We start from the raw sequence: 21,106 nt of genomic DNA, 5'->3' as shown, positions 1-21,106 counted from the left end.
TGTGCTTCACTTATATCTTTTGAGCTATGTAGTTTTGCTCTATGTGCTTCACTTATATCTTTTGAGCGTTGTAATTTTGCTCTATGTGCTTCACTTAGATCTTTTAGAGCACAGTGGTGGTTTGTTTTAAAGAAACTATTGATCTCCCTTACTTCACTTAAATTATTTTGAGAGTCATAATAGCATGGTAATTTGCTTAATAATAATATGCTTGGTATTCAAGATTTGTGAACCTTTCTTTTGAGTGCATTGAATACTAAGAAAAGTTAGATGCTTGATAATTGTTTTGAGATATGGAGGTGGTAATATTAAAGTCATGCTAGTAGAGTAATTGTGAATTTGAGAAGTTCTTGAGTTAAAGTTTGCAAGTCCCGTAGCATGCACGTATGGTAAACGTTATGCAACAAATTTGAAACATGAGGTGTTATTTGATTGTCCTCCTTATGAGTGGCGGTCGGGGACGAGCGATGGTCTTTTCCTACCAATCTGTCCCCCTAGGAGCATGCGTGTAATACTTCGGTTTTTGATGGCTTGTAGATTTTTGCAATAAGTATATGAGTTCTTTATGACTAATGTTGAGTCCATGGATTATACACACTCTCACCCTTCCATCATTGCTAGCCTCTACGGTACCGTGCATTGCCCTTTCTCACATTGAGAGTTGGTGCAAACTTCGTCGGTGCATCCAAACCCCGTGATATGATACGCTCTTTCACACATAAACCTCTTTATATCTTCCTCAAAACAGCCACCATACCTACCTATTATGGCATTTCCATAGCCATTCCGAGGTATATTGCCATGCAACTTTCCATCTAGTTTATCATGACACATTCTTCATTGTTATATTGCTTAGCATGATCATGTAGTTGACATAGTATTTGTGGCAAAGCCACCGTTCATAATTCTTTCATACTTGTCACTCTTGATTCATTGCATATCCCGGTACACCGCCGGAGGCATTCATATAGAGTCATACTTTGTTCTAGTATCGAGTTGTAATCATTGAGTTGTAAATAAATAGAAGTGTGATGATCATCATTCAATAGAGCATTGTCCCAAAAAAAGAGAAAGGCCAAAGAGAAAAAAAGAAGGCCCAAAAAAAGAAGAAAATAAAAAGGGACAATGCTACTATCCTTTTTTTCCACACTTGTGCTTCAAAGTAGCACCATGATATAGCGAGTCTCATATATTGTGCTTCAAAGTAGCACCATGTTCTTCATATAGAGAGTCTCTTGAGTTATCACTTTCATATACTAGTGGGAATTTTTCATTATAGAACTTGGCTTGTATATTCCAACAATGGGCCTCCTCAAGTGCCCTAGGTCTTCGTGAGCAAGCAAGTTGGATGCACACCCACTTAGTTTCTTTTGTTGAGCTTTCATACATTTATAGCTCTAGTGCATCCGTTGCATGGCAATCCCTACTCCTTGCATTAACATCAACCGATGGGCATCTACATAGCCCATTGATTAGCCTCGTTGATGTGAGACTTTCTCCTTTTTTGTCTTCTCCACATAACCCCTATCATTATATTCTATTCCACCCATAGTGATATTTCCATGGCTCACGCTCATGTATTGCGTGAAAGTTTATGAGTTTGAAATTATTAAGGTAAGAAACAATTGCTTGGCTTGTCATCGGGGTTGTGCATGATGAGAGCATTCTTGTGTGACGAAAATGGAGCATGACTAAACTATATGATTTTGAAGGGATGAACTTTCTTTGGCCATGTTACTTTGAGAAAACATAATTGCTTTGTTGGTTTGCTTGAAGTATTATTATTCTTTATGTCAATATGAACTTTTGTCTTGAATCTTTCTAATCTGAATATTCATACCACAATTAAGAGGATTTGCATTGAAATTATGCCAAGTAGCACTCCGCATCAAAAATTCTCTTTTTATCATTTACCTACTCAAGGACGAGCAGGAATTAAGCTTGGGGATGCCTGATACGTCTCCAACGTATCTATAATTTTTGATTGCTCCATGCTATATTATCTACTGTTTTGGACTATATTGGGCTTTATTTCCCACTTTTATATTATTTTTGGGACTAACCTATTAACCGGAGGCCCAGCCCGGAATTGCTGTTTTTTTGCCTATTTTAGTGTTTCGAAGAAACAGAATATCAAACGGAGTCCAAACAGAAAAATCCTTTTTGGAACGTGATTTTGTCACCCGATAAGACCCAGGAGACTTGGACCCTATGCCAAGGCATCGGAGAGGCGGTCACGAGGGTGGGGGGCGCCCCCCTAGGGTGCGCCCCCTGCCTCGTGGGCCCCTCGTAGCTCCACCGACGTACTTCTTCCTCCTATATATACCCACGTACCCCCAAACGATCAGAATAGGAGCCAAAAACCTAATTCCACCGCCGCAACTTTCTGTATCCACGAGATCCCATCTTGGGGCCTGTTCCGGAGCTCCGCCGGAGAGGGCCGTCATCACGAAGGGCTTCTACATCATTATAGCCTCTCCGATGAAGAGTGAGTAGTTTACCTCAGACCTTCGAGTCCATAGTTATTAGCTAGATGGCTTCTTCTCTCTTTTTGGATCTCAATACAATGTTCTCCCCCTCTCTTGTGGAGATCTATTCGATGTAATCTTCTTCTTCTTTTTGCGGGGTGTTTGTTGAGACCGATGAATTGTGGGTTTATGATCAAGTCTATCTATGAACAATATTTGAATCTTTTCTGAATTCTTTTATGTATGATTGGTTATCTTTGCAAGTCTCTTTGAATTATCCGTTTGGTTTGGCCAACTAGATTGGTAGTTCTTGCCATGGGAGAAGTGCTTAGCTTTGGGTTTGATCTGCGGTGTCCTTTCCCAGCGACAGAAGGGGCAGCAAGGCAGGTATTGTATCATTGCCATCGAGGATAACAAGATGGGGTTTATTTCATATTGCATGAATTTATCTGTCTACATCATGTCATCTTGCTTAAAGCGTTACTCTATTTTAACTTAATACTCTAGATGCATGCTGGATAGCGGTCGATGAGTGGAGTAATAGTAGTAGATGCAGAATCGTTTCGATCTACTTGTCATGGACATGATGCCTATATACATGATCATGCCTAGATATTCTCATAACTATGCTTAATTCTGTCAATTGCTCAACAGTAATTTTTTCACCCACCGTAGAATACTTATGCTCTTGAGAGAAGCCACTAGTGAAACCTATGGCCCCCGGGTCAATTCTCATCATATCAATCTCCATCACTTTAATCTTGCTTTGTTTTTACTTTGCCTTTTACTTTTTACTTTGCATCTTTATACCAAAAATACCAAAAATATTATCTCTATCAGATCTCACTCTCGTAAGTGACCGTGAAGGGATTGACAACCCCTGATCGCGTTGGTTGCGAGTAGCTATCGTTTTGTGCAGGTACGAGGGACTTGAGCATGGCCTCCTACTGGATTGATACCTTGGTTCTCAAAAACTGAGGGAAATATTTACGCTACTCTGCTGCATCATCCTCTCCTCTTCGAGGAAAACCAACACAAGCTCAAGAGGTAGCAGATGGCAACGTGACCCCGGCTTGGCAGGAAGGGACCTCCTAAGCCTTGGCCGCCTCGGCTGTGCAGCGTCGGGCACAGTCAATTCTAGGTCTAGCGGGGCCACGGGGGCTGACTCCTCGCCGGGGTGCCCCGGTTGGCCTCGTGAGGGCGGCTGGATCGGAGAGGTGCGGGCCTCGCCGTCCTCTCCCCCAGCAGCCGAAGGCGCCGCCCCAGCGAACGGGTTCGCCCCAAGCGAGGCTGCAGAATCCTCTTTCAACCTCTTGGCCGCATGTGCCGGCCTGGTAAAAGAGCGCAAACGTCAAGCTTCAGCGGCAGAAACCAAGCGGAGCACAAATCGAGCACTTACTGGACGTCATCCGTGGACTCAATCAACCTCCGGCCAAACTTGAAGCCCGAGAGCCTGCAGCGGGGGTCAGCCTTGGGGGGCCCGGAAGCAGAAGGCGCGTCAGGAGGGATGGATCTGGCCTTGGACCCCCCCATGGACCAAAGCAGACCCTGGGGGAACCAGGCTCGACCTGCCCTTCCTCGTGACCGAGGAAGAACCCTCCCCTCCTCGCCTGGCACTGGTCTCGTCGTTGTACGGCATGGAGCGGAGGGCCTGGGACCCGCGCCGAGGGAAGGACTCCCCCCAATCCTCGCCAGTCTCCTCCGAGTCAGACGCCTCCTCCTCCACCTCTTCTTCCCCCTTCCCCCCGCTGGAGTTGCCGGAGGACAAGTTCACCGTCGCCAGGACCGCCAGATCTTCGGGAGCTGCCGCGGGCACCAGCCCCTCACCGTTGAAGGTGGGCATGGCATTCACCACCTGCTCCCAATTGTCACGAAGGAACAGGGGGACGGGGGCGCCCACCAGGCTCGCCTCGTCTCCCCCAACCAAGGAATGGAGGGTCGCGGCCAGATCTTCGTCGGTCAGCGCCTCAGAGCTCAGGCGTAGGGCGGCGTCCGCTCTTCCAAGCCTCCACAGTGGGAGCGAGTGCTCCTGGAGTGGAGCCACCCGGTGCTCCAAGAACTCCCTTTGGAGCGAGGCCCCGGTCAGCTTCGCCGCCCCCAAGTTGCTTGGCTTCAGGTCCGCGTTCATCCTCCTCAACACCGCCTTCACGTGAGGGTCGACGAGCTCCGCGCGGGACCATGCGTCAACGGACTTAGGCTGCCCCGTGGGCAATGCCAGACGAGGATGGAGGCGCCCGACATCCATCATGACCCACTTGCTCCGGTAGCCTTCGATCCTCTTCCCAGGATTCGAGATGGCGTTGGAGTTGGAGTATGCAATGAAGCTCGCGCATGCGGAGACTTGAGCACCAGAAACCCGAAGGGAGAAGAAGTGGCGCAGCAAAGCCACCGAGGGCTTCACACCAACATGAGCCTCGCAATAATAGGCGAAAATCGCTAGGAGAAGGACAGAGTTGGGATGGAGATGCAGAGCCTGCAAGTTGTATTGGCGGAGAACGGCATGGAAGAACTCAGAGAAAGGAGGCACCAGACCGGCGACAATGGCGCTCACAAAGAACGGATAGAAAGTGCTCCCCTTGCCCTCAGGCTGGTCGGAGCCGACCTTGAGCACATTCGCCCCCTCGCTGCCCTGCACCACCATCATCAGGCGCGCGAGGGCGAGGTTCTTCTCCGACAAATTCGGGGAATCCAGAGCCGGCGAGTACCAAGCATCAGCCGGAGACTTGCGAGGCGCCATGGCGTGCCGGATGCGAAGGACTGAGACGGATCTGGAGGATTTCGGGAGCAAGAGGAAGGAGAGCGAGAAAGGGGATCTAGGGCAAGACGGACGAGAGCAGGGCAAGTAAGCCTGGCCCGGGCATCCCCTTTTGTCAGTCGTGCAGTTGCCGAGGTGTCGTGGGAAGTGCAGACGCCCACGTCCAATCAACCGCCACACGGCGCCCAAGGCCGCAGGCTATTAGGGCCCGCGGCCCTTCGCGCTTGCCCCTTCGCTTCTTTGCTAAGCCAAGCCTGCGCGCGCCTTGGGCTCGGGGGCTACTGTCGGCGTTCTGGGAACGGGGGTCCCCAGACTTGCCTGCATGCGGCCTGTGGCATGGCTCAAGTGGGGGCCCAACGCGGCCCATCTTCATCAGCTCAAGCCCAATACCCTCGCGAGGGGCCAAGCCTCGCGGGGCGGACGACAGGAAGCTTCCTCAAGGGCGGCTTCCTCAGGCAGGCTCGCGAGGAGGCGGAGAGATCAATGCAAGGGTACCTCGCGAGGATCCCGTGACGCAAGCCATGACGATCAAGGCCAGGCGGGCGCCGGCTTGCGCAGAGTCCTTGTTTCCCCTTTGGTGCAAAGGGGGCAAGCACAGGCCAAGGCATCAGGCAAAGGTTACCATTCCGGTGCAACGAGACCAAGACCAGCTGGACGGCCGGACAGAGGTCACCATGGAGCCCAAGACAGCGTCATTACTAGTGCTTTTGGAAGCCGAAGACCACCTTTGGTCAGGATAACTTGTACTAGATGTTCCCCTTCAAAATGGCCTCAGGGTTATCCCTCCCGTTCTTTCTCGTCTCCTCAAATATGATCTCAGGCAAGGGGGCAAGGGAGGGGCCGGGGTTCGCGTGGGATGTGAGAGCCGAGAGCAGCCGAGCCAGCCAGGCGGCTCTAACTGGCGGTGTCGCTCAACCTATCTGCTGGCATCGGCGAGCCGTTCATGGCGGCGGAGCAGGAGGAGAACACGATGGTCATGGGGTGGCAGTACGTTGCGTAGAGCAGCGAGCCACCGTCGACGGTAGCGCAAGAGCATCAGCAGCTGCACGGCCTTTTGGTTTTGGATTCGGTGCTTGCAGTGTTCGTGAAGACCTATGGCTGTTGTTCAGATAAAATCTTCCCCAAGTCATGAATCAGAACGAAATATTGTATATGCATACTGTTACGGTGACAAAACAAACAAAGTTGAGTTTTCGCATTCTATTTACATTGCCGGTGTATTCTGATTTCGTTACCATTTGCGTTGCCATGATCTGAACCAAACACCTCCTCTGGGTTTTGTTGTCTGCCATCATGATATAATAACTAATAATCCCTAAAAAAACTAACAATCGCTGCCAAACTCTGTATATAATCGAACAATATTTATATGAAGGGAGTAGTTGATGCAAGGAATTCAATCCCTAAAGGGATGTGAGTAACATGTGTTGGTTGGTTCTCTTTGGGGAATAAATCGAACCGAACAAAGCCTTAAGGATACAACTAAAGAATTGCACACGTCAAAAAAAGACACAAATAAAAAATTGCAGACGCGGGAGGGACAGAACTAGACCTGCTGAACTGCTACAGTTGAGGAGGACGGTTCCGTCGGTCCTTGTGTCGTTCCTGGCTGTGCGGACGAACAACAGCAGCATCTGCATCTCCGGTCCCGCGGAGGAACGGCAGGGGCGATGCCTTCCCGACGCAGGAGGACGGACGACGACGCAGTGTGCGTCCCCGACGAGCGGAGAAATTGGCGAGGGAGACGAGCTTGGAGGAGGAACGAGGGCGAGGGGGCGCCGGCGGCGTCTGCATCTCCGGTCGCGCGGAGGAACGGCAGGGGCGATGCCTTCCCAACGCAGGAGGATGGGCGACGACGCAGTGTACGTCCCTGAAGAGCGGAGAAATTGGTGAGGGAGGCGAGCTTGGAGGAGGAACGAGGGCAGGCAGCCGAGGGGGAGGGGGCGGCGGCGGCGGTGGGAGCCTTGGCTGCTGGGTGTGCCTCTCGAAAAAAAAATTTAGCGAAGGGAGATTTCACCCTTAGTGCGCGGGCGTTGACAGCGCAAAAAGAGATGGAGGTGGTCACGGGGAGGTTAGCGTTAAGTGGGGAAGGGGGGTTCAATCAAACAACACATTGTATTGTTGTCGTTGCTAGACATATGTTGCTATAGGGGGGTGTTTGTTGTAGTGGATGTTTCTCAGCTTCCTGCTCATAGTAAGACGGAAGAGTAGCGGGTTGTGTGACGTGAAGTGGCTGAGTACCTTGTGTGTCCTGGACACACCGTTCTAGGCTTGGCAGCGCAGCGCCTCATACTGGAAGGTGTCGAGGACGTCGTCGGCCTCATAGGCGACGGTCCTGAAGTCCTTCATCCACCTCTTGACGTACTGGTTAGTTTCGCTCTTCACCTCGGCGTCGGTCAGCTTGCACTGGACGGCCAGCAGCTGGCGCTCCAGTTTGCAGCGGTCATCGTCAACACCACACATGCGGTTCACGGTCTGGACGAGGATGCTCGCGGCCTTGCTGGCCACGCCTCGTACCACAGGAAGAAGCAATGCTTCTGCCATAGTACCGTTAACCGAGTCTCAATGGTGACCAAGAAGAGATCGATGTACTCCAGTGCAGATTAGGTGAAGACTAGTTGGGCAGGCAATAATGCAGAAAGAGCTAAAGATTAGGTGAACATGGGTCCATCGGGGAAGATGAGATTAGGATTAGTATACTTTGATAGTTTTCTTTATGTCAAGTGCTCAACTCCTCCAAAAAAAAGAGTGAGAATAAAAATATCGAGTGCCCCACAAAACCATTTGTTTGTGAGAGTCTAATCTTAGCTTCATCTTGACTTTGTGGAACGCTGAAGTGGTTGAACTGAGCAGCCATGGGCAATGCAGAGTTAGACTATTCTGCCAACTGATAACTTCCCAGTGAAATTTAAACTTTTCACTCAATTAGTGACTAACTCGCAATACATTTTCTCAACCCACGAAGTGAACTTTGTTGATTTCGCTAATGAAATCTGGAGCGATGGGTCCTTTTAGGCCTTGTACAATGGGAGATGCTTAGGGGAGGTGTTTAGAGAAATAAACCAGGCTTTCCTTAAGCATCGGTGCTTATTTGTATAGGGTAGACGCTTAACTAAGCGTCTCTCCTGTAGAAATAGGCACCGGTGCTTCAGAAAAACATGGTTTATTTACTTAAGCACCTCTCTGTTATGACTGGCCTGACTTACGGCCGTAGGAGGCCCACCGGACAATCTTAGCCCACAAATTATCTTAGGTTAATTCGTATGCAAGTTATCTAGGTTATAAATATATGTTGTAAGACTCCTTTTTAGATTAAGCAATAAGAATATTATCTCTATTGCCCGGCTCCCAGAGGAGCCGGAACCCTAGCCGCCCCCTGCCTCTTGCGCCGTTGCCGCCATCTCCCTCTTCCGCGATGGTGCCCAACCGCCGGTGCGGCCGCTCATCGCCTCGCCCAGCCCCCTCCTTCCCTTACCGCTTATGCCCCAGGCCTGGCAGGGTACAATCTCCTACCAATTTGGTATCCAGAGACTTGGGTTCGATCATGTCTTCTTCAACACCATCGCCGCCGCTGCCCGTCGTCACCTCCGCACCGATGACCACCGCCCTGATGTCCTCTGCCCCGATGTCCACCGCCGGGGCCCCCACGCTGTTGGGGCCGATCACCACCGCGGGCTCCTCACCGCCGCCAGCCACCATCACTTCCGCGCCGCCGACCACCGTCGCCGTCTTCACGCCGGAACAGGTCACCAATACCTTGCAGGATCTTGTGACGGCCGTCCAGGGACTCCATCTAAACCAGTACCACCAGTATATGGCCGGCCCGTACGCAGCTCCGCCGCCGATCGCCGCCTACGGCCACCCCGAGGGCACTCATGCATACAGCGGGCAGGCGCTGCTCCCGTTTCAGGTGGGGCTCCCAGCGCTGCCGTGGCCGGCCCAGGGCGCGCTGATACGTCTCCAACGTATCTATAATTTTTGATTGTTTCATGCTATTATATTATCCATCTAGGATGTTTATGGGCTTTATTATGCACTTTTATATTACTTTTGGGACTAACTTATTGACCCAGAGCCCAGTGTCACTTCCTGTTTTTTCCCTTGTTTCAGTGTTTCGCACAAAAGGAATATCAAACGGAGTCCAAACGGAATGAAACCTTCGGGAAAGTTATTTTTGGAATGGAAGCAATCCAGGGGACTTGGAGTGCACGTCAAGGAATCAACGAGGAAGGCACGAGGCAGGGGCGCGCCCTCCACCCTCGTGGGCCCCTCGTGGCTCCCCTAACGTATTTCTTCCTCCTATATATACCAATATACCCTAAAACCTTCGGAGAACAGAATAGATGGGAAGTTCCGCCGCCGCAAGCCTCTGTAGCCACCAAAAACCAATCGGGACCCTGTTCCAGCACCCTGCCGGAGGGGGGAACCCTCACCAGTGGCCATCTTCATCATCCCGGCGCTCTCCATGACGAGGAGGGAGTAGTTCACCCTCGGGGCTAAGGGTATGTACCAGTAGCTATGTGTTTGATCTCTCTCTCTCATGTCCTTTGAGGTGATACGATCTTGATGTATCGCAAGCTTTGCTACTATAGTTGGATCTTATGATGTTTCTCCCCCTCTACTCTCTTGTAATGGATTGAGTTTTCCCTTTGAAGTTATCTTATCGGATTGAGTCTTTTAATGATTTGATAACACTTGATGTATGTCTTGCGTGGGATACCCGTGGTGACAATGGAGTATTCTATTGATCCACTTGATGTATGTTTTGGTGATCAACTTGCGGGTTCCGCCCATGAACCTATGCATAGGGGTTGGCACACGTTTTCGTCTTCATTCTCCGGTAGAAACTTTGGGGCACTCTTTGAGGTTCTATGTGTTGGTTGAATAGATGAATCTGAGATTGTGTGATGCATATCGTATAATCATACCGACGGATACTTGAGGTGACATTGGAGTATCTAGGTAACATTAGGGTTTTGGTTGATGTGTGTCTTAAGGTGTTATTTTACTACGAACTCTAGGCTGTTTGTGACACTTATAGGAATAGCCCAATGGATTGATCGGAAAGAATAACTTTGAGGTGGTTTCGTACCCTACCATAATCCCTTCATTTGTTCTCCGCTATTAGTGACTTTGGAGTGACTCTTTGTTGCATGTTGAGGGATAATTATGTGATCCAACTATGTTATTATTGTTGAGAGAACTTGCACTAGTGAAAGTATGAACCCTATGCCTTGTTTCCTAGCATTGCAATACCGTTTACGCTCACTTTTATTGCTTGCTACCTTGCTATTTTTATATTTTCAGATTACAAAAACCTATATCTACCATCCATATTGCACTTGTATCACCATCTCTTCGCCGAACTAGTGCACCTATACAATTTACCATTGTATTGGGTGTGTTGGGGACACAAGAGAAACCTTGTTATTTGGTTGCAGGGTTGCTTGAGAGAGACCATCTTCATCCTACACCTCCCACGGATTAATAAACCTTAGGTCATCCACTTGAGAGAAATTTGATATTGTCCTACAAACCTCTGCACTTGGAGGCCCAACAACGCCTACAAGAAGAAGGTTGCGTAGTAGACATCAAGCAGTTTCTAGCGCCGTTGCCGAGGAGGTGAGTGCTTGAAGGTATATCTTTAGATCTTGCAATCGAATCTTTTTGTTTCTTGTTTTAGCACTAGTTTAGTTTATAAAAGAAAACTATAAAAAAATGGAATTGAGTTTACCTCATACGCTTCACCTTTTTAATATCTTTCGTGAGTATGATGGAAAGGAAAATTGTGCCAAAGTGTTAGAAGAAGAATGCATTAAAATGTTTGGCACTAAATCTTTGAATGATAAGCATGATTGCAATTTTGTTAGTATGAACTCCTTGAATATCCATAATACTAATGATGATTGCACTAGTTATGATGAAAATGTCTCCTATAAACATGTCAATTTTTGTGGAGTGCATTGGGTTTGCAAGTACATACCAAATAGGGAAGATAGATATTGTAAGAGGCATACGCATTTAGAAACTAAATTGTTGCAAGAAAGGCTAGATGTTTGTGCTGAAAATTTAAATTTTCTTAGCCATACTTATGAACTTAGCAATGAACGGGGTCATTTATCTATCCGATGCAAATTGTTTCATGATCTAATCGTGTCCAAAAATTGTGATGACTTGATTTCCCTTGCATATTATAATGAACTTAGTTTTCTTATGGGTTACGAAGAAATGAAATGCATAACTAAGCATCTTCCAGTATTTGCCCGTGATAAACTTCTTAATATTGATCTAGAAGAAATTTATATGTATTGTGCGGTGAATTGCATTGAAAATCCTTATATCGCCAATTACATAAAGAAAAGAAAACAAATAGAAGATGAAGAGAATACTAACAAAAGGGAAGAGACTTCCCAATATTCTCCTATTATTTCTTATGATGAATCAGGTAACGAGGAGGAGCCTTATATTCAACCAATCTCATTAATAAGGAGCTCCAAAAAGAGGATTGAACCCACACATGATGTGAAGAAGAAGAAAAGAAAAACGAAGAAAGGTAAAAAGATATCTCTCCCAAATAATGTTACTCCTATTATTGTTGTGCCCCATGAAAATGAATCAAAAATAATTTTGGAAGATGATGCACTTGATGATGATCTCGTTATGCCTATTGCTTGTTGTGATGATTATGATTGGGAAGATAATGATACTTCTTATGATCTTGAAAATCTTTTTGGCACTTGCTTGGAAGAATATGATAACTGCTATACTATTGGTGCTATCCATACTATTAATGATGCGAGTGATTATGCTTATGATATGAAAAGGCCCAAGCTTGGGGATGCTATGTTTGATGAAGATGATGTTTTTGAGAATATATTTGATCCAATTAATGTTTGTCCCAAGATTGGGGATGCTATGTTTAATAATGATGATATTTTTAGCCTCCCAAGTTTTGATATGCAAAGTAGTTATGATGATAGCATGCCTTCTACCTATGATGATTATACTGATGAAAGTGGGTTTTGAAGAGTGTCAACTTTAGGAAGTAATGATCCCACTATTTTGGAGGACTTTGAATCTTATAATATTTATGAAAATGGATTTGGAGAGGTCATGACTTTATTTAATGATGTATCCACTATCTTGGAAGAGGTTTCAATCGATTATGATGAGAACAAAGTTGCTACTTATGATGATTATTGTGATGAAACTTATGCTATAATAAGTAGTGATGATTATATTTATAAAACTTGTCATGATTTTGATTACCCTTTTTCTGAACATTACTCTTTTAATGTGGAAACAATTTATAGTATTCAAGTCTCTTATGATACTCCCACTATTCCGAATGAGAAGAATTTTGCTTGTGTGGAGAGTAGTAAATTTTCTATGCTTGTAGATCATGAAAATAATCCTTTAGGTGCTGGTTATACTGTTGAATGTATTCATGATGCTACTGAAAATTATTATGGGGGAGGAATATATGCTTGTAGGAATAGCAATAATATCAAGTTTCCTCTCTATGTGCTTAAAGCTTTGAAGTTATGCTTGTTTTGCCTTCCTATGCTAGTTGATTATTGTTCCCATAAGTTGTTTGCTCACAAAATCCCTAAGAATAGGAAGTGTGTTAGACTTAAATGTGCTAGTCATATTCTTCATGATGCTCTCTTTATGTTTCAGTTCTTATCTTTCGTGTGAGCATCATTGAAATCTTCATGCCTAGCTAGAGGCGTTAAACGTTAGCGCTTGTTGGGAGGCAACCCAACTTTATTTTAGTTTCTTGCTTTTTGGTTCTGTTTAGTAATAAATAATCCATCTAGCTTCTGTTTAGATGTGGTTTTGTGTTTTAATTAGTGTTTGTGCCAAGTAGAACCTTTGGTAAGACTTGGGTGAAATCTTTATGATAATGCTGTAAAAACAGAAACTTTAGTGCTCACGAGATTAGCTTCAACTTTTTACTGGAGAGTGTTATTTAGTTTATTCTTTTTGCATATGATTACTAGACAAATTCCTCAGGTCCACCAATTTATTTTAGAATTTTTGGAGTTCCAGAAGTATACGTTTGGTACAGATTACTACAGACTGTTCTGTTTTTGACAGATTCTGTTTTCATTGTGTTGCTTGCTTATTTTGATGAATCTATGGCTAGTAAAATAGTTTATAAACCATAGAGAAGTTGGAATACAGTAGGTTTAACACAATTATAAATAAAGAATGAGTTCATTACAGTACCTTTAAGTGGTGTTTTGTTTTCTTTCGCTAACAGAGCTCACGAGATTTTCTGTTAAGTTTTGTGTTGTGAAGTTTTCAAGTTTTGGGTGAAAGATTTGATGGATTAGGGAACAAGGAGTGGCAAGAGACTATGCTTGGGGATGCCCATGGCACCCCAATATAAACTAAGGACACCAAAAAGCCAAAGCTTGGTGATGCCCCGGAAGGCATCCCCTCTTTTGTCTACATCCATCGGTAACTTTACTTGGAGCTATATTTTTATTCACCACATGATATGTGTTTTGCTTGGAGCGTCTTGTATGATTTGAGTCTTTTCTTTTTAGTTTACCACAATCATCCTTGCTGTACACACCTTTTGAGAGAGACACACATGATTCAGAAATTATTAGAATACTCTATGTGCTTCACTTATATCTTTTGAGTTATATAGTTTTTGCTCTAGTACTCCACTTATATCTTTTTAGAGCACGGTGGTGGATTTGTTTTGTAGAAACTATTATTCTCTCATGCTTCACTTAGATTATTTTGAGAGTCTTAAATAGCATGGTAATTTGCTTAAATAATTCTAATATGCTAGGTATTCAATTCTAGTAAAAACTTTCTTATGAGTGTGTTGAATACTAAGAGAAGTTTGATGCTTGATGATTGTTTTGAGACATGGAGGTAGTGATATCAAAGTTGTGCTAGTTGAGTAGTTGTGAATTTGAGAAATACTTGTGTTCAAGTTTGCAAGTCCCGTAGCATGCACGTATGGTAAACATTATGCAACAAATTTGAAACATGAGGTGTTCTTTGATTGTCCTCCTTATGAGTGGTGGTCGGGGACGAGCGATGGTCTTTTCCTACCAATCTATCCCCCTAGGAGCATGCTGTTGGGGATCGTAGCAAAAATTTAAAATTTTCTACGCATCACCAAGATCAATCTATGGAGTAATCTAGCAATGAGGGGAATGGGAGTGCATCTACATACCCTTGTAGATCGCTAAGCGGAAGCGTTGCAAGAACGCGGATGAGGTAGTCGTACTCGTGGCGATTCAGATCGCAGTCAATTCCGATCGAAGCGCCGAACAACGGCGCCTCCGCGTTCAACACACGTGCAGCCCGGTGACGTCTCCCATGCCTTGATCCAGCAAGGAGAGAGGGAGAGGTTGGGGAAGACTCCGTCCAGCAGCAGCACGACGGCGTGGTGGTGGTGGAGGAGCGCGGTACTCCAGCAGGGCTTCGCCAAGCACTACGAGAGACGAGGAGGGAGAGAGGTAAGGCTGTGCCTTGGGAGAGAGAGACTCGTGTGTTGGGCAGCCCCAAAACCTCCACTATATATAGGGGCAAGGGGGAGGGGAGGCGCCCTAGGGTTTCCCCTAGGGGGGCGGCGGCCAGGGCGGATGGGATCTCCCCGTTGGGTGACTTGGCCCCCAAGCCAGGAGGTGGGAACCCTAGATGGGGCACCCCAAACCCCCTGGTCACGTGGGAATGGGTGAGGGGGGCGCACAACCCCTTAGTAGGCTGGCTTTCCCCCTTTCCTTGGCCCATCAAGCCCCCCAACACTTGCCGGGGCTCCCGAAATACCTTTCGGTCATGCTGGTCATCACCTGGTACCTCCGAAACACTTTCGGACTCCAAAACCCTCCGTCCAATATATCAATCTTCACCTCGGACCATTCTGGAACTCCTCGTGATGTCCGAGATCTCATCCGGGACTCCGAACAACATTCGGTAACCGCGTACATACCTTCCCTATAACCCTAGCGTCATCGAACCTTAAGTGTGTAGACCCTACGGGCTCGGGAATCATGCAGACATGACCGAGACATCTCTCTGGTCAATAACCAACATCGGGATCTGGATACCCATGTTGGCTCCCACATGTTCCACGATGATCTCATCGGATGAACCACGATGTCAAGGATTCAATCAATCCCGTATACAATTCCCTTTGTCTACTGGTATGATACTTGCCCGAGATTCGATCGTCGGTATCCCGATACCTTGTTCAATCTCGTTACCGGAAAGTCTCTTTACTCGTCCCGTAACTCATCATCCCGTGATCAACTCCTTGGTCACATTGTGCACATTATGATGATGTCCTACCGAGTGGGCCCACAGATACCTCTCGTTACACGGAGTGACAAATCCCAGTCTCGATTCATGCCAACCCAACAGACACTTTCAGAGATACCCGTAGTGCACCTTTATAGCCACCCAGTTACGTTGTGACGTTTGGTACACCCAAAGCATTCCTACGGTATCCGGGAGTTGCACAATCTCATGGTCTAAGGAAATGATACTTGACATTAGAAAAGCTTTAGCATACGAGCTACACGATCTTGTGCTAGGCTTAGGATTGGGTTTTGTCCATCACATCATTCTCCTAATGATATGATCCCGTTATCAATGACATCCAATGTCCATGATCAGGAAACTGTAACCATCTATTGATCAACGAGCTAGTCAACTAGAGGCTTACTAGGGACATGGTGTTGTCTATGTATCCACACATGTATCTGAGTTTCCTATAAATACAATTCTAGCATGGATAATAAACGATTATCATTAACAAGGAAATATAATAATAATAACTAATTTATTATTGCCTCTAGGGCATATTTCCAACAGTCTCCCACTTGCACTAGAGTCAATAATACAGTTCACATCACTATGTGATTAACACTCAAGGTCACATCGCCATGTGACTAACACCCAAAGAGTTTACTAGAGTCAATAATCTAGTTCACATTACCATGTGATTAACACTTAATGAGTTCTGGGTTTGATCATGTTATGCTTGTGAGAGATGTTATAGTCAACAGGTCTGCAACAATCAGATCCGCATGTACTTCACAAAACTTTATGTCATATCGTAGATGCTGCTACCACGTTCCACTTGGAGCTATTTGTGATGCCCCGAGACCGATGTGCCAGGTGTCTTCCAGTTAGTCTCTGCGTTGCCATGTCATTTGCTTGCGTGTTGCATTTCATCATGTCATCATTTGCATAGCATCATCATGTTTTTCAAAACTTGCATTCGTCCGGGTTCTCCGAGTTCTCTCCGTTGTCCGTTCTGAGCCCAACCACACTTGCACGCGCCCGCGACATGTCCGAGATAGTATTTTATAAGTGGCCGGAAAATGTTCTCGGATTGGGATGAGAGTTGGCGCGCGGTCTTATTATAGTGTAGGTAGGCCGCCTGCCAAGTTTCATCGCATTCGGAGTTCGTTTGACGCCCCAACGATTAACTATAGCGGCATTATAGCCGGTCTAACGTCGGACGTTTTCGGTCTCCGGAAACAGATGTCGTGCCCTCTCTCTCTCTTCTTCCCCTCGCAGTCTCGCCACAACCCACCTAGTCCATCCTCCTTCCCCTCTTCGCTTCCGGAGTTGTCCGATGCGACCGCACGGTCCGAAACCCTCTCTGCACAGTGCATCGAACCCCTCACGTGCGCGTCCGAAATTGTCCCGGACCCGACCCGGACTGTCGCCACCGTTGTGTCTGGATCATCCCCAAACATCTACAAAACGTCACCGTTTTATTATTTGGACTCCCTAGCCTATTCTTTCTGAACCGTTCGATTTCGATCGGACGATCCAAACTCCCTCTTTTCCTTATATTTATAGTCCAACCTCACCTAATCTAGCCTAACCCTAAAACATAGGAGGTTTGTCCCTCCCTGCCGCCGCCGCTCAAAGAATCTTCCTTGGGATCCCCTCACTCCTTCCCGAGCCAACCCAGCTCCGCCACCTACCTCCATCGATCCCCTCGCAGTCAGCCCCTTCCCTCGATCCACCCGGCCAACCGGAGGAGCTCCTCTTCTCCCGCTCCTCCTGAGACCAGCAGATGAGCCCCCGACGCCATCTCATCCTGCCGCCACCGGCGACCAGCAGGTCATGTCACCGTGCCTCTTCCTTCCCCATCCCCGTCGCCCTCTCTTGTTCTCCATATGGTTTTTCCTCTGCCTCCAGTCTCAAGCTCTCTCTTTTTTCCCGTGCACAGGGCTTCATTGTGTCGTCCTCGTGCTGCTTCGTCGTTGCTGCCGGATCCACCTCGCCGAGTCCTCGCCCCATGTTGGTTCTGCGCCTTGCCGTGGCGCCGCCGCCGGTGGGTCGCTGTCGTTCAGCAAGGCCCCTCTCGGCCTCTCCTTTTCCTTCCCCGACTTGCGTCTCTCTGAATTTGTCTCCTCGTTGAATAGAGGACAGGCTTCAGCTCCGTCAGAACGCCACCTCGCTGAAGAGCCCATGTCGGGGTCGTCGTCTTCTTCTGATCCGGCGTCGTCCCAGGAGCCTACCGTCAGATCCAGCGATCCCCTCCCGTTCCCGTCGCTCCGTCCTCCTTTGAGTTGCCCGCGCCGCCGTGGCTCTGCTTCGAGGAAGAACACGCGCCTCGCCTGCATTCGTTGACCGCGCCTCCCCTAGTTGTTCGTTCGATCCAGTCGCCTCGCCTCGAGCGGCCTCCTCTGCGTGTGGCCGCAAGTCGCGTGGCCCAGCGCCAAGCCAGGCCCAGTCGGGCCAGATCCGCGCCGCCCCTTCTAGCCTACCTCTTCAACAAATTGGGCCTCAGCCCATGGTGAGCGCCCGAGCAGCCTGCAGATTCGGCCCATGATGTTTTTTTTAGTTCAGGAGGATTTTCCTAATATTCCAGAGAAGACCTGTTTTGCAGAAAACCCCCCAAGCATCATGCATTTAATAACTGTTGAACCGTGCATCGGATTAAAACAAACTTAATATGAAAGTTGCTTAGAATCTTGTCTAGTTTCATAATATGCCACTTTCATGCATGTTAAAAATGTCTAAAATGTTGTTTGTTTAATTTTGCATAAATAGCATGCTAAAACGGTTTAATTCATAACTAAATAACCGTAGCTCGGTTTCTAACAAACTTTATATGTAAATGGGGTAGAAAAATGCCTAGTTAACATGGTGGTATCACTTTGCATGTTTAACAACTATAAAATTTGGTTTAGGGCAGAACAGCACCAAACCTAATATATGCATATGGGGATTTACCGGAATTGTTGTTCGTTGCTTCTGGCCTCATTTAAACTTGACTAGATAGGTAATTTTACTTTGCTTCACCCTTGTGCCATGCTAAGAACATTTAATATTGTTGGGTACATAAACGAGATTGAACTAAATAACCAAATGTGGTGTCTGGCAATATGCAACTCGTTGCATATTGAGCTCCACTTAATTTGTAGTATTGTTTGTTGCACTTTGCCATGCCATGCTTCATTAAACCGGACATGCATCATACTTGGTTGTGCATCATGCCATGTTATGTGGTGGTTTGTTTACTATGTTGCTTGCTCCTTTCCGGTGTTGCTTCTCCGGGTTGGTTCCGATAACGTCGTGTTTGTGAGGATCCGTTCGACTTTGTCTGTTTGTCTTCTTCATGGACTCGTTCTTCTTCCTTGCGGGAGTTCAGGCAAGATGACCATACCCTCGAAATCACTTCTATCTTTGCTTGCTAGTTGCTCGCTCTTTTGCTATGCCTATGCCGCGATACCTACCACTTGCTTATCATGCCTCCTATATTGTTGAACCAAGCCTCTAACCCACCTTGTCCTAGCAAACCATTGTTTGGCTATGTTACCACTTTGCTCAGCCCCTCTTATAGCGTTGTTAGTTGCAGGTGAAGATTGGAGCTTGTTCCATGTTTGGAACATGGATATTTTGTTGGGATATCACAATATATCTTATTTAATTAATGCATCTATATACTTGGTAAAGGGTGGAAGGTTCGGCCTTATGCCTAGTGTTTTGTTCCACTCTTGCCTCCCTAGTTTCCGTCATACCGGTGTTATGTTCCTGGATTTTGCGTTCCTTACGCGGTTGGGTTATAATGGGAACCCCTTGACAGTTTGCTTTGAATAAAACTCCTCCAGCAAGGCCCAACCTCGGTTTTACCATTCACCACCTAGCCTTTTTCCCTTGGGAGTCACGCATCCCGAAGGTCATCTTTATTTTAACCCCCCCTCCCCCCCCCGGGCCAGTGCTTGTCTAAGTGTTGGTCCAAACTAGAGCCACTTGCGGCGCCACCTCGGGGAAACTTGAGGGCTGGTTTTAGCTGTACGTAGTGTTCGTCCGGTGTTGCCCTGAGAACGAGATATGTGCAGCTCCTATCAGGATGTCGGCGCATCGGGCGGTCTTGCTGGACTTGTTTTACCATTGTCGAGGATGTCTTGTAACCGGGATTCCGAGTCTGATCGGGTCTTCCCGCTAGAAGGAATATCCTTCATTGACCGTGAGAGCTTGTGATGGGCTAAGTTGGGACACCCCTACAGGGATTTGAACTTTTGAAAGCCGTGCCCGCGGTTATGGGTAGATGGGAATTTGTTAATGTCCGGTTGTACAAAACCTGAATTTGACCTTAATTAAAATACATCCACCGCGTGTGTAACCATGATGGTCTCTTCTCGGCGGGGTCCGGGAAGTGAACACGGTGTTGGAGTTATGCTTGACGTAGGTTGTTCTAGGATCACTTCTTGATCATACTTTTATCGACCGTGCTTTGCCTTCTCTTCTCGCTCTCATTTGCGTATGTTAGCCACCATATATGCTAGTCGCTTGCTGTAGCTCCACCTCATACCTTTTACCTTACCCATAAGCTTAAATAGTCTTGATCACGAGGGTGCGAGATTGCTGAGTCCCTGTGGCTCACAGATAATTCCAAAACCAGCTTGCAGGTGCCGATGAGACCATGCAGGTGACACAACCAAGGTCAAGGAGGAGCTCGATGAAGATCTTGTCCTTTGTGTTGTTTCGTTCTAGTTGATCAGTAGTGGAGCCCAGTTGGGGTCGATCGGGGACCTTGTCGCATTTCGGGTTCTTCTTTTATTTTGGTTCCGTAGTCGGACCTGGTGTGTATTTGGATGATGTAATGCTTTATTCATGTAATTGTCTGAAGTGGCGATTGTAAGCCAACTATGTATCTTTTCCCCTATTGTATTACATGGGTCGTGTGAAGATTACCTCACTTGCGACATTGCTTTCAATGCGGTTATGCCTCTAAGTCGTGCTTCGACACGTGGGAGATATAGCCGCATCGAGGGCGTTACACTATTCCAAATGGTTGCTCCATTATACATATCCGAATTTTCTACTCATAGTCAACCGGATTGGTGTTAAAGCTTGCATCGACGTAACTCTTAACGTTGAACTCTTTATCACCTCCATAACCGAGAAATATTTCCTTATTCCTCTAAGGATAATTTTGACCACTATCCAGTTATCCAGTCCTGGATCACCTTTGTACCCTCTTGCCAGACATGTGGCAAGGCACAAATCAGGTGCGGTACTCAGCATGGCATACCATATAGAGCCTATGAAAAAAGCATAGGGGACGACCTTCGTCCTTCCTCTTTCTTCTACCGTGGCCAAGCTTTGAGTCTTACTCAACTTCACACCTTACTACTCAGGTAAGAATCCCTTCTTTGACTGATCTATTTCAAAATCCTTCAAAATCATGTCAAGGTGTGCGTTCTTTGAAAGTATCATCAGGCGTTTTGATCTATCTCTATAGATCTTGATGCCCAATATGTAAGCAGCTTTATCCAGGTCTTCCTTTGAAAATCACTCTTCAAACAACCATTTATGCTTTCCAGAAATTCTACATTATTTCGGATCAACAATATGTCATCCACATATACTTATCAGAAAT

The 21,106-nt window shown here is 46.8% G+C and overlaps 1 pseudogene; it reads right to left on the bottom strand.

Annotated features, from left to right (window-relative positions):
- The window catches only part of LOC119299871, a 44,071-nt pseudogene extending 36,304 nt beyond the window's left edge, over positions 1-7,767 (bottom strand).
- Positions 7,768-21,106: the final 13,339 nt, after the last annotated feature.

This window comes from Triticum dicoccoides, chromosome 5A, assembly GCF_002162155.2.
Source record: "Triticum dicoccoides isolate Atlit2015 ecotype Zavitan chromosome 5A, WEW_v2.0, whole genome shotgun sequence".
Lineage (NCBI taxonomy): Eukaryota > Viridiplantae > Streptophyta > Magnoliopsida > Poales > Poaceae > Triticum > Triticum dicoccoides.
The sequence above is the reverse complement of the archived record's forward strand: the minus strand, read 5'-3'. Positions and strand labels throughout refer to the sequence as shown.